The sequence below is a fragment of the Macaca mulatta genome, chromosome 4 (assembly GCF_049350105.2).
Source record: "Macaca mulatta isolate MMU2019108-1 chromosome 4, T2T-MMU8v2.0, whole genome shotgun sequence".
Classification (NCBI taxonomy): Eukaryota; Metazoa; Chordata; class Mammalia; order Primates; family Cercopithecidae; genus Macaca; species Macaca mulatta.
In genome coordinates this window covers 149,422,963-149,429,377 of record NC_133409.1, presented here as the reverse complement: position 1 = coordinate 149,429,377, position 6,415 = coordinate 149,422,963, and the positions used below count along the sequence as shown (strand labels likewise).

Below are 6,415 nucleotides of genomic sequence, written 5' to 3'. Positions count from 1 at the left end.
AGACTGGTAATTAATGACAATAAATAAGTTACATAAATATAATGTAATACCTACAACAACCACTAAAAGAGCTATACAAAGAGGTACACAGACATATACACACATACACAGCTATAGATAAATTAAAATGGAATTTTAAAATTATTTAGGAAACAATGAAAAAGAAAACAAAGAAATGAAAAACAGAGAGAACAAACAGAAAACAAAAAATAAAATGTCTGACTTAAGCCTGGACGTAACAATATTATAGGAAATATAAATGGCCTAAATACATCAATTATAAGAGACAAAGCTTGGCAGAATAGATTTAAAAATATTACTCTGTCAGGTGCGGTGGCTCATGCCTGTAATCCCAGCACTTTGGGAGGCCAAGGTGGGTGGATCACGAGGTCAGGAGTTAACCATCCTGGCTAACATGGTGAAACTCCGTCTTTACTAAAAACACAAAAATTAGCCAGCTGTGGTGGCACACGCCTGTAGCCTCAGCTACTCAGGAGGCTGAGGCAGAAGAATCTCTTGAACCCGGGAGCTGGAGGTTGCAGTGAGCTGAGATCACGCCACTTCACACCACTGCACTCCAGCCTGGGCAACAGAGGGAGACTCCGTCTCAAAAAGAAAAAAAAAAAAAGTCAATCATTTGCTGTTTATGATAAACTCACTTCGAATATAATGATATAGGCGGTTCATAAGCTAAAGGATAGAAAAACATATCAGGCAAAAATAATAAATAATAAAGGTGTTCTAAATAAATTTAGAACAAAGAAAATTACTAGAAATGGGTAGGGACACTATATAATGATAAAAGGGTAAATCTACCAAAAAGACACAGCAGTCTTACATATGTATGCACCAAACAACAGGGCTGCAAATTACATAAAGCAAAAACTGATAGAACTGAAAAGAAAATAGGCAAATCAACAGTGATTGTTGAAGACTTCAGTAGTTTTCTCTCAACAATTGATTAAACAAATAGACAAAAATTGAGAAAAAACATAGAATAAGCAACATCAAACAATAAGATCTAATCAACATTTATAGAACACTCCAATCAACAACAAAAAATACATTCTTTTCTTTTTCCTTGCTTTCAGTAGATTCCACAAGATTTTCTTTTTCTTTTTTTTTTCTTTTTCCTTTTAAGTTCAGGGGTACATGTGCAGGTCTGTTACATAGGTAAACTACTGTCATGGAGGTTTGTTTTACAGATTACTTCATCATCCAGGAATTAAGTCTAGTACCCATTAGTTATTTTTTCTGATCCTCAGCCTCCTCCCAATCTCCACCCTCCAATAGGCCCCAGTATGTGTTTTTCCTCTCTATGGTGTTCCATCATTTAGCCCCCACTTATAAGTGAGAACATGCAGTATTTGGTTTTCTGTTCCTGTGTTAGTTTGCTAAGGATAATGGCCTCCAGCTCCATCCATGTCCCTGCAGAAGACAGGATCTCATTCTTTTTATGGCTACATAGTATTCCATGGCAGAATACACATTTATTTATTTATTTATTTTGAGATGGAGTTTCGCTCTTAATGCCCACACTGGAGTGCAATGGCACAATCTCGGCTCACTGCAACCTCTGCCTCCCAGGTTCGAGCAATTCTCCTGCCTCCGCCTCCTGAGTAGCTGAGATTACAAGCACATGCCACCATGCCTGGCTAATTTTTTTTTTTTTTTTTTTTTTTTTTTTTGGTGGTAGAGATGAGGTTTCACCATGTTGGTTAGGCTGGCCTCAAACTCTTGACCTCAGGTGGTCCACCCACCTCAGCCTCCCAAAGTGCTAGGATTACAGGCATGGGCCACCACACCCAGCTAGAATACACATTTTTTTTTAAGTGCCTACAGAATATATGCCAAGATAGACCATATCTAAGACAATAAAACAAACACCAACAATTTTTAAATAAAATCATAAAGAAAGTGTTCTCCTACCACAATGGAACCAAACCAGAAATCAACAACAGAAAAATAACAGGAAAATCTCTAAACATTTGGAGACAAAACAACACACTTAGAAATACATGGGTCAAGGAAGAAGTCTCAAGAAAATTTTTAAAAAATACACACAATAAACACAACTAAATAAAAATGAAAATATGCCATATCAGAATTTGTGGGATACAGTTATAGTAGTTATAAGAGGTAACTTTATTTTAAGTTCCAGGGTACATGTGCAGGATGTGCAGGTTTGTTACATAGGTAAACGTGTGCCATGGTGGTTTGCTGCACATATCAACCCATCACCTAGGTATTAAGCCAAGCATGCATTAGCTATTTTTCCTGATGCTCTCCCTCCTCCCACCCCTGCCCCAGACAGACCCCAGTGTGTGTTTTCCCCCTCCGTGTGTCCATGTGTTTTCATTGTTCAGCTCCCACTTACAAGTGAGAACATGTGGTGTTTGGTTTTCTGTTCCTGCATTAGTTTGATGAGGATATGGCTTCCAGCTTCATTCATGTCTCTGCAAACAACAGGCTCTCATTCCTTTTTATGGCTGTATAGTATTTCATGGTGCATATGTACATTTTCTTTATCCAGTCTGTCATTGATGGGCAGTTGGGTTGATTCCATGTCTTTGCTATTGTGAATAGTACTGCAATGAACATACACATGCGTGTATCTTTATAATAGAATGATTTGCATTCCTTTGGGCATTTACCCAGTCATGGGATTGCTGGGTCAAATGGCATTTCTGGTTCTAGATCTTTGAGGAATTGCCACACTGTCTTCCACAATGGCTGAACTAATTTACATTCCATCAACAATGTAAAGAAACAAGGTTCTCCGCAACCTTGTCAGCATCTGTTGTTTCCTGAGTTTTTAATAATTGCCATTCTGACTGGTGTGAGATGGCATTTCATTGTGGTTTTAATTTGCATTTGAGAAGTAAATTTAAAACACTAACTGCATACATTGGAAAAGAGGAAAAGTCTCAAACCAATAATCTAAGCTCTCACCTCAAGAATCTAGAAAAAGAACAGCAAAACAAAACGCCAGCAGAACAATGAAACTGAAAACAGAACAACAAAAGCAAAAACAAAAAAAATCAAAGAAGCAAAGAGCTGGCTCTCTGAAAGATTAATAAAATTGGCAAACTACTAGTAAGACTCAGAAAGAAAAAAAGAAGACAGAAGATAGAAGCTATGAAATGAAATGGGGTATCATCAAAGATTCTACAGATATCAAAAGGATAATAAAATAATACTATGAACAATTCTACACACATGAATTTGACACTTAAATGAAATGGATCATTTCCTCAAAAAATATAAAGTGCCACAACTCACTAAATATAAAATAATTAATTCAAAAATTTCTATACCTATTAAGGAAATTGAATTCATAGTTTAAAAACTCACAAAAGGAAATATTTAGGAACAAATAGTTTTAATGAAGCATTCTACCGAAGATTTAAAGAAGAATTAACACCAATTAACAATCTCTTCCAGAAAATAGAAGCAGAGGAAGCATTTCCCAGTTTATTTTATAAAGCTAGAATTACCCCAATACCAAAACCAAACAATGACAATGGGAAGAAAAGAAAACTGTAGACTAATATTCCTCATGATGCAGCAATCTTTAAGTAAATATTAGCAAGTGGAATTTACCAATATATAAAAAGAATTATATACAATGACCACATGAGAGTTATCCCAGGGATGCAAAGCTGGTTGGATATTCATAAGTAATTAATATAATCCATCACATTACAGGCTGAAGAGGAAAATTTACTTGTTCATATCAATTAATGAAGAAAAAGTATTTAACCTACTTTAACACACATTCATTATTTTTTTAATCTCAGAAATACAGGAGTAGATAATATCTTTCTTTACTTGATAAAGATCATCTACAAAAATCCTATGGCTAACATACTTGATTGTGAATGACCGAATAGTTTCTACCTACAATCAGGAACAAGGCAAGAATGTCCACTCTCACCACTCTTATTCACAGTGTTGGAAGTTCTAGACAGTGCAATAGGCATGAAAAAGGAGATTAAAGGCATACAGATTGTGAAGTAAGAAATAAACAGTTCCCATTTGTAAGTGACATGATTGTCTATGTAGAAAATCACAAGGAATCTACAGAAAAACTTCTAGAATATGTGATTTCAGCAAATTAACAGAATACAGGACAAACAAACCAGTATCAATTATATTTCTACATACTCACAATGAACAGGTAATACCAAAAATATTGTTATTTTTATTATTATTATTATTTTGAGATGGAGTCTCGCTCTGTCACCCAGGCTGGAGTGCAGTGGCATGATCTCGGCTCACTGCAAGCTCCACCTCCTGGGTTCATGCCGTTCTCCTGCCTCAGCCTTCCCAGTAGCTGGGACTACAGGCACCCGCCACCACGCTCAGCTAATTTTTTGTATTTTTAGTAGAGACGGGGTTTCACCGTGTTAGCCAGGAAGGTCTCGATCTCCTGACCTCGTGATCAGCCCGCCTCGGCCTCCGAAAGTGCTGGGATTACAGGCATTAGCCACTGTGCCTGGCCCAAAAATATAAATATATTATTTCCAATTACTCAAATACATGAAACACGTGTAAATCTAACAAAACATGCAAGACTTGCAAGCTAAAAACTATGTAATGCTGGTGAATGACATCAAAGAAGATCTATTTAGTCTCTGTCTACATAGAGAGCAATACTGTTCATGGATTGGAAGACTCAACATAGTAAATATGTCAATTCTCCCCAAACTGATATACAAGTTTAACACAATTCCAATCAAAATTTTTGCAGATTATAGGTAGAATTATTCTAAAATTTACATGGAAAGGCAAAGGAACTAGAATATCTAAAAGATTCTTTTTTCATATTATTATATTTTATTGCAGTATGTGTAGTGTATACTAACTTAAAGGGAAAAAATATAAACAAAATGAAAGATATGGAGGAAATGGCATCTTGCTTTAATCTTCAACTTAAAGTTACCCTTAACAATTCATTTACACCATTATGCCAAATTGTAGTCATCCCTGCAGATCCATCTCTAGAGGAAAATCTAACTTGAATCATATGTTTCATATTTTGACTAGTTCATAGCATATCAATTAGCAACTTATGACTTGAAAATACTTTTTCTCAGTTGCATTTGACTACCTAAAATTCTACCGAGCATGCTGTTTAGCATGTCTTACTCCTCTGAAGTCATCATCTACTTTCTAAAAATCAGAAAATTAGTTTGCTTGTGATTTGAAATTCAAAAAAGTTTGTAGAAAACACAGAAAGAACAAACTATGTAAAGTCTTATCCTTTTCTTCTCTCTAAAACAGCTACTTCGACAAAAAGAAGAGTAAGTGGATACTTTCTAACAACTCAAAACAAGAAAACCAAAATCAGAGGGTGCATGAATATATGTGCACAGGTATGTACAGACTTAATCTCTATATTCCCCAAAACAGGCTTAAACAGGTAATCCCAGCATTCTAAATTCAGAAAGCAAAAATAAAGAGTTTTGTTTCTAAATCAGCAGTATTACTAGCTGAAGTGTTTAGTAGAATACTGCAACTATAGATCAGCAGTACTTTGATGATATACCATTTAAGAAATCAAAATAATAAGCACATTCTTCTAACAGCAAAGAATTCTCCCACTTTTTATTTATTTTGACATATTGATATTTCCATAAACTTGCAAGTGGAAGATAAGCTGTTCAATAAAAGACTTCTTACATATATAATATACAGAAATTATTTTAGAAGTCTGTTCATATAACAGATTATTTTGGCACTAACAGAAATTGTTACAATCCATCAGTTGTATGGCTAGAAATGAAACCATCACGAAACCAAGACACACAGGGCTTTCCTGCACTTAGTTTCAGGAAAAAGTTCCCAAGTAATTCTTTACTGTGTTAGAAGAATAAAGTACATTTGTCACAGTATACATTATCGTATTCCCTTATAGCAGGGATTAAAGTTTTTAAATTAAACAATGTTCCCAGGTTTACTTCTGTCTGTACCTTCAGGAATAATCATATCACTGGTTACATACAATTCTCTCCTTATGCAAAAAAAAAAAAAAAAAAAAACCGAAAAAACAAAAACCCTCAGTTAGTTGTTTTCTTAAGTCTAATTAAGCCAGACAAACTAATAATAGCAATTTAATTAGCAAGCTGTAAATCAGAGAGGTATAGAAATCCAGCAGTTAAACTGTATTTCCTGCCTATGGGGTACTGCTGCTACTCAATCTATTTTCTTCATGTATTAGAAGAATTAATAGACAGTGATGGTTAAAATAAGAATTTCAATATTGCCGCAAATGACATGAGAGAAAGACTTCCTAATGTGTGACAATCCTAATGATCCCTTAAAAGGTAAAGGATTGTGTGTATATGTGTGGAAAGGAGTAGGAAATAAAAGCAGGAGGTTAAGACAGATATTTAAAGGGAATGCCGAGATA

The 6,415-nt window shown here is 35.0% G+C and overlaps 1 long non-coding RNA gene across 1 annotated transcript; it reads right to left on the bottom strand.

Annotated features, from left to right (window-relative positions):
* Positions 1-2,126: 2,126 nt before the first annotated feature.
* LOC106997904 (uncharacterized) lies at positions 2,127-6,066 on the bottom strand. The gene is made up of 2 exons (XR_013416570.1): positions 4,604-6,066; positions 2,127-4,470 (listed from the first exon to the last, which is right to left on the bottom strand). It is a non-coding gene; the product is annotated as an uncharacterized LOC106997904 (long non-coding RNA).
* Positions 6,067-6,415: the final 349 nt, after the last annotated feature.